The sequence below is a fragment of the Periplaneta americana genome, chromosome 15, assembly GCF_040183065.1.
Source record: "Periplaneta americana isolate PAMFEO1 chromosome 15, P.americana_PAMFEO1_priV1, whole genome shotgun sequence".
In the NCBI taxonomy this organism is placed as follows: domain Eukaryota; kingdom Metazoa; phylum Arthropoda; class Insecta; order Blattodea; family Blattidae; genus Periplaneta; species Periplaneta americana.
This window is the reverse complement of record NC_091131.1, coordinates 124,892,885-124,912,272: the sequence shown is the minus strand read 5'-3', so window position 1 is coordinate 124,912,272 and position 19,388 is coordinate 124,892,885. Positions and strand designations below refer to the sequence as shown.

Genomic DNA, 19,388 nt, shown 5'->3' with positions numbered 1-19,388 from the left:
GCCCGTGGTCCAAGCAACACAGGGGTTTTCTTCAGTAGCTCCGGTACCCCTGTGGCAACCCAACAAATTTTGTTCCTCATCTTATCTCATCGTGCGTGTAGTGTAGACCAGTCCCCTATGGCGCACCCTGGGCTATAACGACTCTGTCGTAAATTGGTCTACATAGGCCTAACTGGTTTCGTATGGGTGAATGACGTAAGTTAAGTACTCGCCATTATAAAAAAACATCATTCTCATTTAGGATAAGTCTATCTGAATTATTAAAAGTCGCATGTCGTTGTTTAAAATTTGTTTGTCTCGTTTTTCTTGTTTTTTACCGACGATCATCTTAGTCATTACTACAGAACTGTCGCGAATCGTCTTTCACTGTTTATTTATTTATTTACTTATTTATTTATAGTTTTTCTTTCACATCATTACACTCATTTACTTGTGTGTGAAATGACAAAGTTGTACAAAATCCCACTTAATTTTAAAGAATTCCCTATGTTTATGCTGTCACAACAAACACGAAATTATAAAAGAAAAAAAAATAATTTCCTTCTTTCATAATTTTATCACTTAATACCTTCTATAATAATGCAGATTATGCCAATTTTGCAGTACAAAAGTTAGTATCCATCCACAGAATACAAGCCTTCTCCACAACAATGCATAAAAACAAAATACAACCTATTAACTAAGCTTTATTAGTTTTTATATTAAAATAATGGACATAATCTGTTCACCTTTTACTTAAACTGAAATATCTCGAGACATGATGGAGCTACGGTGATGTACATGGACCTATAGCACTCGGGGCATTACGCATTATCGATTAAGCCCAAATTTAATTGATTCGGTCAATTTGAACCAAAGTTATGGTGGAACATCGAACAAATATTTATTCACCGTAACTCTGGTCCAAATTGTCCGATTCAAGTAGATTAGGGCTCAATCGATAATGCGTTACGTCCTGAGTGTTTTGAGCCCAAGTACGTTATCGCAGCTCCATTAAATTTCGAGATAGGCTATTTCAGTTTAAGTAAAATGTGAACAGATTTTCCAATTATTTTAATATATAGATGAGTGCGGGACTATAATACGGGAAGTAGTTAAAATGCAATATTACGATTTTAAAGAAACAGGAAAACCTAAGAATAATAACAACAACAACAACAACAATAATAATAATAATAATAATAATAATAATAATAGTAATAATAATAATAATAATAATAATATGAGCCACCGGCGTAGCTCTGTCGGCTAAGGCGCTTGCCTACCAATCCGGAGTTGCGCTCGGGCGCGGGTTCGATTCACAATTGGGCTGGTTACCTGGTTGGTTTTTTCCGAGGTTTTCCCCAACCGTAAGGCAAATGTCAGCTAATCTATGGCGAATCCTCGGCCTCATGTCGCCAAATATCATAGCACTATCACCAATCTCTTCGACGCTAAATAATCTCGTAGGTAACACAGTGTCGTTAAATAACCAAATAAAAATAATGTATTCCATCTTTCCAGCATCAAAATGCTAGTAGGCCTATAAATATTGCAACAACATATTGTTTATTATAAAAATAGCTTCATTTAGTTTATAATACGGATTGAGCCTAATATTTTGATTTCCTTCTTTGCAGGAACATGTCCATTGCGATGAAACACAAGCCAGTAAGTATACATTATTACAAAATCTCCTGATCTCTTTATATGAGGATACTTGGAAGAGTTTCACGTTCTAATTTTTAAAGTATATCTTATATTATATTATGTTGATACAGAAGCTCGTATCGTGTTAGTTCATCACAACTCTCCAGTGTTAGGAGACTGTTTATAATTTCGAATTTGATATTTTACATTTGGAGTGTTTGCCTGTAAAAACGCCTTGAATTTTGCGGATTTGAGAAAGATTATGCTATCTGTGGACTAAGGAAGATGGAGTGTTAAGTGAAAAAATACGAACACTTCCGACATATTCTGAGTTTAATATAGAAGGAAAGGCGGCGGAGGCGGATCGAAACATGCGTGCCGTGTGCGGGGAGAATGCCATCAGAGAAAGCACTGCAGAAAATGGTTCGTCGTTTCAACATACATCACCCCATACAAAAGTTAGTGTCCATCAACAGAAGATAATGTTATGCGTCTGGTGGAATAAAGAAGGCATAGTGTACTACGTATTACTTTCCTGGAATTATCCTGAACTGAGACATTGTGTTTGCTTCCAAAGTATATTCTAACATTTGATTTCTATCTCGTAGTCATAAATACAGCTTTCATTTTGTATGATGTTGTCATTCAAGAAGTTTATGTCATTCTGGATAGAATGGTTGTAACTGACGAAAGCATATCGGAAGACGACGGAACTTTTGTCAAATGTTCAGGCACTTACCTTGCACTAACTGTATGAAAACCAGGAAAGACATTTGCTAGCGACGAGGTTGAAATTTGATGCCTTATTGTAGTGTAGTTTCCTACCGTTTTCTCTTGTAACTGGCTTGTATTTCCTTCATATCAGTGGTTAATGCTGCGTGCGAATTGTATCCACCACACTTAGCCTACTACACTATTTTTGGATATTTTCATCCGCTATTATACAGAGTGTCTCAGAAGAAATGTAAAACACTTCATGATAATGTAGTTTGGATTAACCTACATCGATTTAATCTGATATACCTATGTATGAAATGTAACGGTTGGAAAGTTATTGATGGACGAATTTTTAAATTGAGAGAGGCATTATGGACGTATTTCTACGTTTTAGAACATTCTGATATGATATTTATTGAAAAAGCTGTTTCTTGTGTTGTTTAAATAAGTTTATTTCATAATTAAGTACAAACTCAGTAAGAAAAAAACATTACAAAAGACAAATTACTAAGGTTATGGATTCCTTGCATTGTAAATTCATATTAGGTACCGGTATCGGATCTCTTTCCGACCTCAGTGAAACACTTGATAGTTTGCCAGTTTCAAATAACATCCGGAAAACACGAGAAAACACACAGCTAGATGGAAACCTTCGATTGGGAAAACGTCATCTGTATTCCTCAACAGCAGCCAATGCATTGGCCATCACAAAATATATATAAACAAAAACCATGCCTGCAGAATATGCGAATACACGAATTAAATGTCATGTGAAAGTGTATTCAGTTGTGTGTGTTTGCAGGCGTTGCAGTGCTCAGAAGCCGCCGTGTGTAAAAAATCTGGCGTAACACGTCAAGTATAATACACGGAACCGCAACACGTTCCAGTATTTCACCCCGTAATTTCTTCTCAACCGTTAGACTTCGGACATATATATATATCAGGTTTAATCGATGAAGGTTAACCCAAACTACATTACCCTGAAGTATTTTACTTCTATTTCAGTTTCATAATTTTTATACATAAAAAACGTATGCCTATTAATTTCTCTTCCACGTTCTTGGCATACATTAAAAGCTGTGCGGCTATGTTCAAGAGTCTGTAGCGAAAGAAAACTAAACTCTGTTAGTGTATCGAATCACAACGTTCGTACAATTTTCCGAAATGGAAGCGAGTTGCCTAACATTAGTAGCATGTAATTAAGTGATTTCTTTAACTATCCTAGTATTTTTTTCACACTAATTCAATTTTAATTAATTAATTCAGTCATTCATTCATAAATATCCGCTCAAGGGAAGGTATTTCACTGTAAATTCAGCATTCTCCAATGTTACTTATTTTCCTCCTCTCTCTTAGTCTCCTCAATATGATCTAAATATTTTCTTAACGTTGTGTGTCATCTGATATCTTGTTTTGCCCCGAACTATTCTCCCGTTCATCATTCCTTCCTTGCTTCAGTAGGAAGTTTCTTCTGAGCCAGTGACCCAGTCTATTTTTTTTTTCTTCCTGATCAGTTTGAGCGTCATATTTTCTTCTTCCACTCTTTCTAGCACAGCTTCATTTCTTATTCTGTCTGTCTATTTCACACTCCATTCTCCTCCATATCCATATTATTTCAAATACTTCGTTTCTTTTCACTTCGACGTAACGTCCAAATAATTAACTATTAATTAACCTCTACTTTTTAACTTTGCTCTAGAATATGCCATTAGGAAAGTTCAGGATAACACAGAGTGTTTGGAATTGAACGGGTTACATCAGCTTCTTGTCTATGCGGATGACGTGAATATGTTAGGAGAAAATCCACAAACGATTAGGGAAAACACGGAAATTCTACTTGAAGCAAGTAAAGCGATAGGGTTGGAAATAAATCCCGAAAAGACTAAGTATATGATTATGTCTCGTGACCAGAATATTGTACGAAATGGAAATATAAAAATTGGAGGTTTATCCTTCGAAGAGGTGGAAAAATTCAAATATCTTAGAGCAGCAACAAATATGAATGACACTCAGGAGGAAATTAAACGCAGAATAAATATGGGAAATGCGTGTTATTATTCGGTTGAGAAGCTTTTGTCATCTCGTCTGCTGTCAAAAAATTTGAAAGTTAGAATTTATAAAACAGTTATATTACCGGTTGTTCTATATGTTTGTGAAGCTTGGACTCTCACTTTGAGAGAGGAACAGAGATTAAGGGTGTTTAAGAATAAGGTTCTTAGGAAAATATTTGGGGCTAAGAGGGATGAAGTTACAGGAGACTGGAGAAAGTTACACAACGCAGAGCTGCACGCATTGTATTCTTCACCTGACGTAATTAGGAACATAAAATCCAGACGCTTGAGATGGGCAGGGCATGTAGCACGTATGGGAGAATCCAGAAATGCATATAGAATGTTAGTTGGGAGGCCGGCGGGAAAAAGACCTTTGGGGAGGCCGAGACGTAGATGGGAAGATAATATTAAAATGGATTTGAGGGAGGTGGGATATGATGGTAGAGATTGGATTAATCTTGCTCAGGATAGGGATCAATGGCGGGCTTATGTGAGGGCGGCAATGAACCTCCGGGTTCCTTAAAAGCCAATAAGTATGTAAGTAAGTAAGTAATATTAATGTACAAATTATCATTAAAGTTAACCTCCAAGTCTGAAGGAAGCGGTCCAATAAAAATATGTGTACGCAGAGATGAATATAGTTTCTCATTATATGCTTTAAATAGACTTGTATCGCAATAATTTAATTATTTTATCGCGTTACAAATTATATTACTATTTATACGTTATTCTTTGAACAATAATTTCAGTGATATACGTAAACGAAATCATTTGCTGTGCACGAACGTAAGAAGATGCAGTTTGTCCCATCTCATAAAAGCCTTTGTTTGTTGTTCATAACTTCTAGCTTACCATTAACATCTATAAACATAATTCGGCCTACAATTGTCACGTGTCTATACTTCGTTCCATGATGTCTTACAAGAGATGTAAACATTGTCGGCAGAGGAGGAGAGACGTATAATTGCTATTAAACCAATGGCAGAGGTCTCATTCCACGCTTGTCTTGAAATTGGGCGGTCTGTAGCGTTCTACCTCCGAATGGGACCTCTGCCATTGGTTGAATAACAATTATATTTCTCTCCTTCTCTGTCGGAAATGTTTACTTCGCCTGTCACATATTATGGAACGAAGTATAGATACAATAAGAACCGGTTTTCCAGGTTTCCATTTTACGCTTCAAGCATGTACATATGTCGAATAAATTTAGACTGAAACAATTTTAAAAAATAATCTGATAAGGGAGGGCGTACCTTTAAATACTGAAAAATTGGTGAAATTCAATTTTTTTTCTCAGTAATGAATAAGCCTGTAGTCTTGAAATTTTATGTGCTCAATATACGCTATTTCTGCAATTATATTATTTTATTTTCTGATTTCGTATAGCTCTATTACCGTTACGGGTAATTAGCATTTCAAAATGGCAGCTGCATTTTGTCCATTGAAATGCCATTTCCCGGTTAATTTCTATATCAACATTTCTGAGCGATTATTTTTTTCTGTTTATACCCGAATTTTGTGTGAAAAAATTACGTAGAATGTTTGAAATACGTTCAGTAAAAATATTTTTTTAAAATTTAATTTCTTTTTTAAAGACAATTTTTTTAAATTATATTATGTCAAAAATATTTTTTTAATAAACTATAAGCGTTAAATCAATAGTTCTAGACAGTTTTGTTCACAAGTATGAAATACAATTGCACGCAAAATTTCACTCCAATTTCTTAAAACATTTTTTTGAGTAGTCAGAGAAACCGTTCGATTAAACAGAAAGTAACGGGTTCCATTCTGCATTTCTAATACCCTATAACGGCAATAGATTTAATAAATCTGAAAAAAAATACTATTTCAGAAATGGCTTATATTGAACATATAAAATTTTTAAGTTACAGATTTATTCATTGCTAAGAAAAAAATTGAATTTCACCATTTTTTTCAGTGCTTTAAGCTGTATGTTCTCCCTTAAACATATCTACCCATATATTACTTGAATGGGGGGGGGCACACAATTTTATTGATCACGTATACATACGAGGCGCATCCAGAAAGTAAGTTTCCCTATTTTTTTTAAAGAACACACACTTTCAGGAAAACATTTATTGGCAACAGGTACAGCAATGTTTCAGCTATTTTTCAACATAGCCACCATCAGAATTGAGACACTTGTCGTATCGTGGGATCAACTTTTGTATCCCTCTGTCGTAGAACTCTGCCGCCTATGAATGGAACCAGCGTGTGACAGACGTCTTCAGCTCTTCGTCGTTGCCAAAACGCTCACCGGAGGACAGGAATTTCTTGAGGTGTAAGAAAACGTGAAAATCTCTGGGAGCAAGATCAGGACTGTAGGGTGGATGATGAAACAACTCCCAGCCAAATTCCGTCAAAACAGCTGCTGTGCGCCGAGCCGTATGTGGACGAGCATTGTCATGGAGGAGCACAACACCTGCAGTAAGCATTCCACGCCTCTTGTTTTGAATGGCACGTCGCAATTTTCGCAGTGTTTCACAGTAACGGTCAGCGTTCACTGTTTCACCTCTTGGAAGGAAGTCAATGAGCAGCCAATGCATTGGCTGCTGCTTGGTTTCCGGGGTGATCGTGATACCGTTGCAGAAATGTCAGTGCTGCTCCTAAACGTTGCATTTTGTGTTCGGGTGTCAGGTTTTTCGGCACCCATCTGGCACACACTTTTTTGAACAGCAGGTGCTTAGTGACAATCTCATGCAACAAGGATCGCTATATCTGCGGAAAATGGCTGCTCAGCTCCGTAATCGTGAAGCGACGGTTCTCCATGATGCACTGCCGCACCAGCTCAACACGATCATCATTGATGAGGGACGGTCGCCCACTGCGCTCTTCATCATGGACACTTTGACGACCTTCGGAAAACTGCCTACACCAGCGACGCACCATCTGCTTACTCATGATGTCCGGCCCATAGACCTGACAGAGCTGCCGATGAATTTCAATTGGCGCAATGCTTTGTGCATTAAAGAACTTTATCACTGACCGAACCTCGCAGGCGGCGGGAGAAGGAATAAGAGCTTCCATTTCGGACCACTGCTGCCACGCTACTGGCACCAGGCGGGACCTGTCCGTCTGGAATATGATTGATACGTCATAGATCTGTTACGCATGCGCAATTGACACGGCTAATTACGTTTACTTTCAAGGGGAAAAATCGGGAAACTTACTTTCTGGATGCGCCTCGTATTATTTTAATGATGATGGACCACTGAAAACATTGTTTTGGGGTCAAAAATAATATTTTTTAATTTTTATGTTAAAAAATTCTCTGCAGTTTAAATAGCATATTTGCGAATTTTGGTGCACCTGAGGGCACTAGAACATGTATTTGTGTCATCATTTTTAAAAGCTTGTGCTGCGTTGAAATCTCCCCAGCCACAGCCCCACTAACCACTATGTATGTAAATTTAAAGGTCATGTTGATTCAGATGAGTTTTGTGAAATTAAGTCAATAATAGTTTTGTATTCTCAGTCAAACACTTATCAAGTATATGAAGGCAGAAAATTAAATTCTGTTGCATCATATTACAGTTTTAAAATATCACAAATATTTTCGACTTTTTATAAGTCATCCTCAGGTGAGTTTTCTGACAGACAATTAATAGAACTAGGTGAAAAACATATCAAACACATTTATACACATATACTTGATAAGTGTTTGACTGAGAATACAAACTATTATTGACATACTACTATGTATGTAGTTTCGACATTTTTCTTTACTTCAACCTGTTTTTCTCCTGAGTGTTTTAAGATACAGTCTTGAAATTTGGTAGTTATGTTCAGAAGGGAGTGGAGCATATATCCCGATACTACTTTCTTTCTCAGTAAAATATAACAAAATGTATAGGCCTACATTTTTTACGTAAGTGTATATCTCTATTATTCGAAATGGGGGGGAATATGAATAAGTAATATATATTTTTTTCTCATGACGTAAAGGGAGCAAAAAAAAAAAAAAAAACAAAAACAAAATACAAATAGCGGAGTGCATGGATCTCATTATTGGCTACACTTTGAACATATACTTATTACATCTTCCCACTTAGTAGTAAAAAAATGAAAATAATCCCACCAGTAGTTTAAAAAATAAAAATTTCAGTCCTTCATCGCCGTAAGACTGCTATACAGAACCGTACAAAATGGAACATAAGTGGCAACATAGGTTTTTAAATAACCCATACACATACAGATCCCTTGAATACGTCGTGCTCATACGTCTATAATGAAAAAGAAAGATCAATAGTAAAATATACTGTGTAGGCCTGCCTAATTTCAAGAACAAAGATAATCAAATCTAAGGGATAGGTACTCCTGCCGTCTCTCGGCACTACAATAATTTGGCAAGAAGATCGCCAGCTACTGCGGATAACGTTCTTGCCATCTCACGGCACTGCAGTGTGGCAAGTGAACTTTCGCGTAACAAGTGAATTATTTATTTAAGAACAAGGACATGGGGAGAATCTATCCTGAATTTCAGAACTTTTGCTCAAAATGCTCTCCTTTATGTTATACACATGTTGCAGCAATGTACGGAGTTCTGGGAGACTCGCTGGAGCTCAAGCTTACTGACATTTCATATTAGCTGTGTTATTTTCATCCTTATTAAATAACTAAACAACATAGTGTGCTTCGATAACTGTATAGTCTCTGGAATAGGAAGGACTGAACAAAGATCATGTTATAAGTTGATATTAGTTAGTCTAGCTCAGTCCTTCATATAGGCCCCCACATGAAAATTACAAAATAATATTTGTAGATAGACGGTTAACTATCAACCAGGTTACGGCAGGTTAAGATCTCACTTGAACTATCTCATCAAGTGATTTGATACGAGCTATCCCAGTAGCTATATTTACAGGATGTCTTTGTCCTTGTGGGATTCTATAGGCTATTTGGAAGGCGTCACCGAAACTTGCATAAACGCAACTCGTACGACATCTTTAGTATGAAATTTTCAACGAGGAAAATGCATTGCTGTGCTGTGCATCTGAATATAGCTGACGGACAGTGTAAAGTGCCAGCAGAATTTGTTACCAGCTTAATGAAAAAAACTGGCATGGAAAACCCGTACATCATGTCCTAGGCTGGGCTTAGAGCAAACCTAAGTTAACGGCATTCTTACTGAGCTGCGAGACTGCTATTTGTCAAATAGTGCTTTAGGTTTTAACAATATCACGGATAAAATGTGATGGAGGACATTTTGAGTAGCGTTTTGGGATTCGAATACGATTCTCTCCATTTCCTTAAATAAATAATTCACTAGATACGAATGAGGCCACTTCCAGATTTTAGTGCCGTGAAACGGCAAAAATATTATCTTTAAGAGCTGGCGATCTGCTTGCCAGATAGCAAACCAGAGTGCCGATTCCTTAGAATTGACTCGCTCAGTAGAATTCAATACAATCCTCAAAATTCACTAAATTTATTTAAATTCAGAAAGAAAGATATTTGATTTCGTTTATACATTGCGCGATTTAAGTCTGTAGTTAATTTTGTTGTGTTGATAGCTGAAAGCACAAAACAGAGACAGAATGAGTGCCAGTGACATAATCTACACTCGCAATAGCACGAGACGTCCGGCACTTGGTACAACTTTAAGTAATAGCGTGCATTATTAGCCAGATCCCCTGTGGTGACTGCGTGGTCTAGACAATCAGTCTGTTAACGCATGCGATCCGGTTTCGAGTTCCGGCCATGCTTGGGATTTTCCGTTTTCTTCAGCATTAGAAATTTCATTCTACCAACATTATTTATTTCGCCTTCACCTCCCATAATACTATGTAATGACGAATATGCATGTATAAATCAATTAAATAAATGAAAATAAATGAAATAAACTTGTTTTCTCACAGGATCTCAAGTACATTTGGTGATTACAAGGACCCACGCCAAGTAGAATTAGGAAGGCGGTAATGTAACTTCTTACGAAACCAACTGTACTCTCACAGTTCCATCCCACCACATGGGTCATGACGTCATGTATACTCTGTTCGTTCCAAACTTCAGTGTTGCGAATCGGTGACCCTAGGCCGCAATCTGATTATCACGTAAAATAACGCTTTTTGTTATCTAAACTCGCGTCTTACTATCGCCTTAAAGAACTTTCCATTCCGGAGTTCAGCGCATCTACAGTAAAATGTTGCTCGGTTTTTCCGGTAACGTCAAGGTTTGTTGTTAACGCAAATGTTGACACTTTGATCTTGCATACTGACAGATGCCTTCTAGAACGGTATAAACTTGACAAGATTTATAAATCTGACGAATCTGGCCTCTTTTTTCGGCTTATGCCCGACAAATTGCTCGTTCACAAGATGAAGAAATGTCCTGGTGGAATGCTGAGTGAAGAGTGACTGACTGTCCTGTTGTGTGTAGGCGTTGACTTCCAAGATTTCATCACTGCTGACGATAATTTTGTTACTGCTAAACAACAGAGATTATCGGACATCATTGCTAAGAACACTAACAATCAAGAACAAAACAACTAGGACATTAAAGTGCCGCCTCACTGTCGAAATAAAGGTACGATCACACGTCACTACTTTTGCAGCGTTGCAGTACAAAGAACTGCACAACTCTCGTACTGCGACGTATGAACAACTGTGCAACCCGAAAAGTAGCGGCTGTCGAACCTTCTGCCCGCTACTTTTTCATGATGCGCGCAGCTTAAAAGTAGCGACGTGTGAACAGGGTTCTCAGGGTTGCAGCCGCAGCATTTTTGATATCGGTTTTGTTGAAATTTTTGCAGCGGTTGCGAGCAGTGTTACCACTAAAATGTGCCAATGATACTTTTATTGTTTGGATATATTTTAATGTTTGATGTGACGAAAATACATGATTTGTAGCAGTTACTAAATGTACAACAAAGTCAGAGTATATATGCTGACAATATAATAATAATAATAATAATAATAATAATAATAATAATAATAATAATATTTTTTTAATTTTTCGTAGCGTAGTTTCAAACAGGAGGCTTGCCAACATTGATTACGTGAATATCTGTTGGTTACCATTTAAGTATATAGGCGTTTTTAATAGCTTTATAGTAAACGTAATGCCAATTTCTGAATGCTAGTTAGGACAGAAAAGCAAATAATATATAAGTAAGTTATTACATGAATTTCATAATCCAAAATTCTAATGAGAACATAATCACAAAATGTATATTGAAAAGTCAACACGGACATGGAAAGCTGCCAGCTAGACTACGGCTGCAAAAGTAGCGCCTCCAGTTGCTACTTTTGCAGCGCTCGGGTTGCGCAGCACGAAAAGTAGCGTGCAGCTCGCTACTTTTGGCTTACGTGTGAACACGACATGCAACTTTTGCAGCTGCAGTACAAAAGTTGCGCAGCAAAAGTAGCGACGTGTGACCGTACCTTAACATGCACTGAATATGTTGTCCGCCGTCAAAGCATATTTCACTTCTCGTCCTGTTGTGTCGAAATACTTACTTCGTAAACTCCGCCACATTGAGAACGATACTGTATTGTATTTTATACATAAATAAATAAGATGTGACAGATGTCATTAAAATTCATTTAATAAACACTTTAGTACCTAGTGTCCGATAATCGTTTCAATGTAAAATCATTCATGTTTTACTGTTAATGCTGTCAATATAACCTTTTCCCGCTTATAAACTTTTTCATTCAGTCCTTTCTAGAGAGTTACATTGATGTTCTACTTGTTTTACTTAATTCGTGCAATGTGTAGACCTAAAGTAAGTAAAATGTTATATTTTTGGGGTTATAGAGAATGTCTTTTGTAACTAATGTAGAAAACGGAAGTTCATCTACATATATGGGTGCATATTAAATAACCTCATGTGCGCATTTTCAAGAGAAGAACATAAACCCTGAACAGTAATAGGCCTATACCTAATTTGCAACATCAAGTTATCAAAAAGGAACTGAAGCGTTACAAGACGCGTAAAACGTGTTGGCCCGGAATTGTATAATAGGCCCTAACTTTATTAAGTCAAACACCAATTTCTAATTAGAGATCAACAAAATATATAAAAAGAAAATACTCGAACTCATAAAAACATATAATTATTCATGTATACTACAAATTCATGTCATGTGACCAGAATATTGTACGAAATGTAAATATAAACATTGGAAATTTATGCTTTGAAGAAGTAGAAAAATTCAAATATCTTGGAGCAACAGTAACAAATATAAATGATACTCGGGAGGAAATTGAACGTAAAATAAATATGGAAAATATGTGTTATTATTTGGTTGAGAAGTTTTATCATCCAGTCTGTCCTCAAAAAGCTGAAAGTTAGAATTAAAACAATCATATTACCGGTTGTTCTGTATGGTTGTCAAATTGGACTCACTTTAAGAGAGGAACATAGGTTAAGGGTGTTCGAAAATAAGGTTCTTAGGAAAATATTTGGGGCTAAAAGGGATGTAGTAACAGGAAAATGGAGAAAGTTACATGATGCAGAACTGCATGTATTTTATTCTCCACCTGACATAATTAGGAACATCAAATCCAGACGTTTGAGATGGGCAGGGCATGTAGCACGTATGGGCGAATTCAGAAATGCACATAGAGTATTAGCTGGGAGGCCGGAGGGAATAAGACCTTTGGGGAGGCCGAGACGTTAGGAACAAAAAGAGAGATTACTTGAAGGGAAAACAGAATGAGGTAGAATCAAATAGCAAAAATAAAAGCATTAGAGTTTTATATAAGGGCATAAAGGAATTTAAGAAAGGATATCAGGCAAGGGTAAACGAGATCAAGAATGAGAACGGTAACTTGCTTACAGATTCTCATTCCATGCTGAACAGATGTAAAAAATACGTTGAGCAACTACTAAATATACATAGGCCAAATAGAAATGATTGCGATGATATTAAAATAAATATTGCTCAGCCATTTATTCACACTTTCTGAAGTTAAAATTGCGATAGAATAGCTGGATAAGTACAAGTCTCCAGGTATTGATCAAATTCCAGCAAAATTAATACAAGAGGGTGGAGACGCATTATCTAGTGAAGTATATAAACTTCTACTTGCTATTTGGGAAAAGTAACTTGCACTAGAACAATGAAAGGAGTCCATAAATATACCCATCTTTAAGAAGGAGAAAAAGACTAACTGTAGTAACTTTCGAGGAATATCACTTTTCTTGACGTCGTACAAAATTCTGTCCAATATTCTTTTGAGAAGATTAACTCCGTATGTAAATGAAATTATTGGGGATAATCAATGTGGTTTTAGGCGTAATAGATCAGCTATTGTTCAGATTTTTTGTATTCGACAGACATTGGAGAAAAAAATAGGAGTATAAGGGTACAGTATTGTGGGGAGCTCACGAGATCAGCCCTGGTAGAAATGTGGAGTAATGCCAATCCTACACGCAGGCAACATTCAACGTAACGCCACTCTTGCTTGCAGAAAACAACATAATGACACACTACTACCTACGTTACAGTAACTAACCAATATGAAACATTGGCTCAACTTTTAAAATATAAACTAACAGTTTCAACTTACACAACACACCCACACAGAGCCAGTTTCAAACTATCTGATATTTTTAGCCAGAGTATAATTAAATAATATGTGGTGACTGAGATGTCATCTGTTTAGTGTCATAAGACTCTAACTCATAACCACTTATCATATCTCTGGTCAGTTCTAGGAAGAGCGGTCCTCCATTCATGAATACCTCCCCGCACAGCACCTAATTAAGATACATCTCGAAGAGATTTTCTCGTCAGCTCCCCACAGTACTAACATCGTCTTTAGCGCAAAGTGGATTCAATAAAATTACTTATGCATAATAACCAGGGAACGGATTTATATGGACTAAAAATATATGAAATATGTAAATATATATGTAGTTATTTTTACCAAAATATGGAATTAAATATGGATTTTTACCAAAATATGGAATTAAATATGGACTTAAAATTATAAAAAAAATGACTATGTACGTTAAATATTGGTACATTTTAATCAAACTAAACAAAAAATATAATGGACGTACCTTATCTTCCAATGTAGTTTCAACAAAACACAATTTTTATTGTCTGTTACCATAACAATAGGTTACAAACATTTCTTTCAAGTGCTGAAAAGTGAATCTTCTTCTATTGTCTCTGAGGATAGATTTATACTGACTAAAAGAGCGTTCGACGTCACAAGAAGTAACTGGTACATAATTCAATTTCACAATGTCTGCTGGGGATAAGTCCAAGTTAATCTTCACTGTTGATTCACCACTCATCACAGCAACAACCTTTTGTAGTTCTTCATATCCAGGGTTTTTTGAAAGTACAGTGTCCACCTTAGCTCTTACTGCATCTGCAACTTTACCTCTACCACGATTCAGTTGTTCCACAGTACTATTTATAATTTCAAAACTTTCAGATAGTGAAAGGTGCCTATTTTGGAGACTTTTGAGCGTTTTTATGATGCATGAAAATGTATGCTGAATGTGAGCTAAGTCATTCTTCACACTTATGTCACAGGTAACTGTTTTCGCAGTATCAATTGAGACTGCATCTTCAGAGTCCAATGCAAGGAGAACATTGTTAATAGAGTCTATATGTTCGGCATAATATTCAACTGCTTCTAGCCATGTACCCCATCTAGTTAAAATTGGCTTTGGTGGCAATGGAATTTCAGGGTACATTTCTTTCAACACGTTAACTCTACTGGGAGCTTTGAGAAATACTTTTTTCACTGATGAAATCAACAAATCTACTTTAGGGAAATTGTCTCTGACCACTTCTGCCACACGATGAAATGCATGCGCCACACAAGTAAAATGAGTCAATTTAGGATATACAACAGATAATGCTTGTCCAGCTTTGACCATATAAGGGGCAGCATCGCTAATAAAGAATAACACATTATCGTACATAATACCCTTTGGCCACAGGATACCCATAGCTTCGTTGAACAGTTTAACTATAGTTTTGTTATTGCACTTTTCTAGAACATCACAATGTAAAAGAATTCGTTCAGAATATTGTTCACTTAACAAACCGATAACTACATTACCAACAAGTCTACCTTCTTTTTCGGGAGTCTCATCAATGGAAACCCAAATTGAACTATCTTTAATTTCATCTCTTATCTTCTGTATTGTCTCATCGTAGATGGATGGAGCATACGTCTTCCTAAGTGTTGACTCATCCGGGATTGTATGTTGAGTATATTTTTCAAGGAATTCCCTGAAGACCTTATTCTTTAGTTTGTAGAGAGGAATATCAGCAGAGATGAGAGAACGGCACAGGTCGATGTTAAACTCAGATCTTACATTCGATGTTGTTGGTTGTGTTAAAAACAATTGTCTCTGCTTGGAATTTAGTTGTTTGTTGGCCTGATGTTTACTAGTTGTAATGTGTTGTTGCACCAGGAACTTTTGTGTAGATGATACTGCACACTGACACAAATTACAAAATAATATTTTATTGTCAGTTGATAAACCATCTTCTTTAAATTCTGAAATGTAACTTGTTAGTTTTGATTTTAAATTGACTGAATGACGTACTTTTGGCATATTTACCGTCTTTATAGTATGATTTACAAAACTGAACCTATGTGTACTCTGACTGGCATTTAACTGTTGAGCTGCACAACTGAAGTCTGTTAAAAATTTTAAATTAAATTAATACAGTTTTGTAACTTACTTTCCCATTGTTGATAGGACTGCTAATTTTCAAATAACTCTGATGTTAAAGGGATTACTGAACATGTGTTTAAATCTCTATTGTTGAAATGTATTTTTAAAAGTTAATGGAATTTTGTTTTGTTTTATTGTTAAACCTAATATAATATGGACTGTTTTATATGAAATATGGAAAATATATGGAAATTAACGAAAATATGTACTAAACTCTAAAATATGGAAAAATATGGAAAATAAAAGTAGGATTTTTCAACCCTACACATTGTGAAACATAAAGATAATGCAAAATATAAATTATATTAGCTTTATAAGTAAATATGTATTTACATATAAATCCTTTCCCTGATAATAACCAATATTGGTGCCTGACTGGAAATGCCATTGATGTAAGATTTCGTGTTATTTAAAACTGATAGCAATACATTCCACTACGGTTATATTGTTTTGTTTAGTGGAAATGAAGATGAATAGAGTGCACAGTTCGTTAGAATATAGTGTGGAAGTTGTGGAAACTATATCGTAAAATATTTCATTTACAGACCTATCAAAAATTTGATTATAAAATTCTTCACAACATTGTCCTACCTGTATTATTGTTCCAATTACTTTGTATGAAGCTTATTGCACTATTAAGGTATATTTGGGCATTAATTAATTTATTGTTTCTATGCCTAAGTATAATACATCAACCATATACACGGCCATCCTCGGCGCTTAAATGACTGACGCGCATCAATATGTGCCACAGTAATACGTATGCATCAACAATGTAAGCGCCGTATCTTGGCGTTTAACCGGTTGATGCGTAACTATAATACAGTCGTTTCTATTCCGACTTAGTGCAATATTGAAATATCGTCCATAATAGTGCATATAAATCACATTTATGCACATAATATAAATCATGAAACATTATTACATGTATGGTTATCAAGTCTGCAAGAATTAAATTTATGTCTCCGGGATTAAAAATGTTTCAAAATCATCTAACACGTTTTTCTCAAAACTAACAGAATGTCGCATAGCCGGTTGATGCATACCGCCGTCCAATTATAAGTATGATGAAGATTTTTGCTCAAATAAACCTCCATATCCATCTTGTCCGTCTTATATTTGTATATAGGACCACAGCACATGTGCCTACCAGATTATAAAACAACGTTATTAAGAAAATAAGCCGTCAGCTGCTCCTCTTGCCATTCAAAATTTTTGCTCAAATCATTGTACGATGCAATAAGCATATAATATTTCGGTTATTACTTTTCTATTTTAATTTAATTTTCCTATATAACTTCTTTCCTTATTTTCTTACTTCTTTCTTACCCAGATAACATTATAGGTATATATAGGCCTACAACTTGGTATGAATGTTTGTACATGTCTTTTCTTCATATACAATCATGCGGAATGTGTAAATCAACTATTTTAATTGCTAATGTATGTTTCATTTCTTCTTTTCAGTAACATACGATTGCAAAGACGCTTTATCTATGGAAGCAGGCAACAATTCCTGTAACTCCCACTGCATTCTGCAGAACTTAGGAGGAGGATACTGTCAGAAAGGAATCCTGAAATGCATATGCGAAAAGGATGGCGTGGATACGGGTACGGAGACCGAGAAATGAGCGAGGCTTCAAGACAAGTTGAGGAACAAGACGATCTCTAACGGCGTTATATGACACGGATTACGAATATATTAAAAAACATACAGACAGTTATGCATATCGTCAATAAGTATTACCTTTGAGATTTATGACTTCCAAGGACCTTGATTTAGGTGCAGTTTCTTAACATTTAGCTGCGTGTTGTAAGAGAATCTATCAGACGTTTCAGAAATCCTGATTTATCCATTTTCAAGAATTCAAACGAAACTGAAATGCGTCATATACAGACTGTTCCTGAAACTTCTGGCCACAATTTAGGAACGTGTTCTCCTGACTCTGAGGATGAAAGAAGTTCTTATGAATCTAGGTCCGGGAACGCTTTCGTCGGAGTTACAGCCCTTCAATCCCAAAAGGAACGTTTCTCTTCCGAGTTCCGATAACTATTTTAACCCATAAACTTCCGCATAACCTTCCCATCAGATGAAGTTCTGTTACAGACGCGTCGCCAGATGTGGTTCGTGCATGATGGAACTCCCTCTCATTTTAGTCGAAATGCTAGGTACTACCTTTAGGCCTGCCTACGTTATTCTGACCATTGGATTTGTGGAGAAGGATCTATTCTCCAGACCTCAATCCCCTATATATATTTGGCTATATCTCGAGAAGCTTGATTATGCAACATCTGTTCCTTGCATGGAAGTTCGGAATAGTCTCAGAATTCTCGAACGTGTTCCGCATCCCTGTAAAACATGTATTTTTGTTGAATTAGGCTCCTTACACATATTCTCTATTGTCCAGATATAGGGATTCAAGGGCTGTAACTCGGATATGACTTTTTTTCGTACTTGGGTTCATATATGTACTTATTTCATCCCCAGAGCCAGTAGAACGCGCTCCCAAAAATTTGACCAGATATTTCAGAAACATTCTGTATACATATCGTTATGTAGTTACGTATAAACTCCTTGTAGGGACTCTAGAGTAATTTTCAAAAAATATTTAACTTTTTAAAAGTATTTAAATAGTTAAGTGTTCGCGTAGGCTTCCGCGGCTGGTGTACATGGTGTGTGGATAAGCTTCAGGGCTTCTACCAGTTGTTGCTCTGAAGATGGCCACAACACAGCGGTCGAAACGTCAGCCAATAACACCAAGACAACGCGGTAGAAGCCCTGAAGCTTATCCATACACCATATTTAAATAGTTATTTAACGGCACTGTATCAACTGCACTGTTATAAAATATCGATGGAAGTGATGATATCGAGATGGCATTTGAGCGAGATGAGACAGAGTATTTACCATAAAATTACTTTAAATTCGCCTTAAACTTTGGAAGAACCTCAGGAATGAACCTAACCAGGTAATCAAGCAAGTGCCACTCGAAGCACGAGTTTCCCACCCTACCCCTATACCATGCCGTTGGCTTTCTGAGTAGCTTCGCCTGCCATTATGATTTCATAAATACTTCATTACTGCCAAACTGCTATCTAATGGTCTCTGAACAGCTCCTTTAGTTGAAAGAGAATAACAAGAATTATCGTTATCATTTCCTGGTCTATTGTGTTGCCTCATTATGCCAGGCTAATCTAAGTAGAAATGGCTGCAGATAGTAACTTTTCTCTCTATATCTGTGTCAGCTTTGTGATAGAAACCCTAGTCAGCAAACAAACGAGAGAAAAAATGTGAAGATGGACTGGAGCAGTAG

At 36.3% G+C, this 19,388-nt stretch overlaps 1 long non-coding RNA gene across 1 annotated transcript in view; it reads left to right on the top strand.

Moving 5' to 3' along the window:
- Positions 1-18,805, top strand: part of LOC138715317 (uncharacterized) — a 48,843-nt gene extending 30,038 nt beyond the window's left edge. Inside the window, exons 2-3 of the long non-coding RNA XR_011336231.1 lie at positions 1,620-1,650; positions 17,542-18,805. This is a non-coding gene — a long non-coding RNA (uncharacterized lncRNA). The remainder of the gene's footprint in view (positions 1-1,619; positions 1,651-17,541) is intronic.
- Positions 18,806-19,388: the final 583 nt, after the last annotated feature.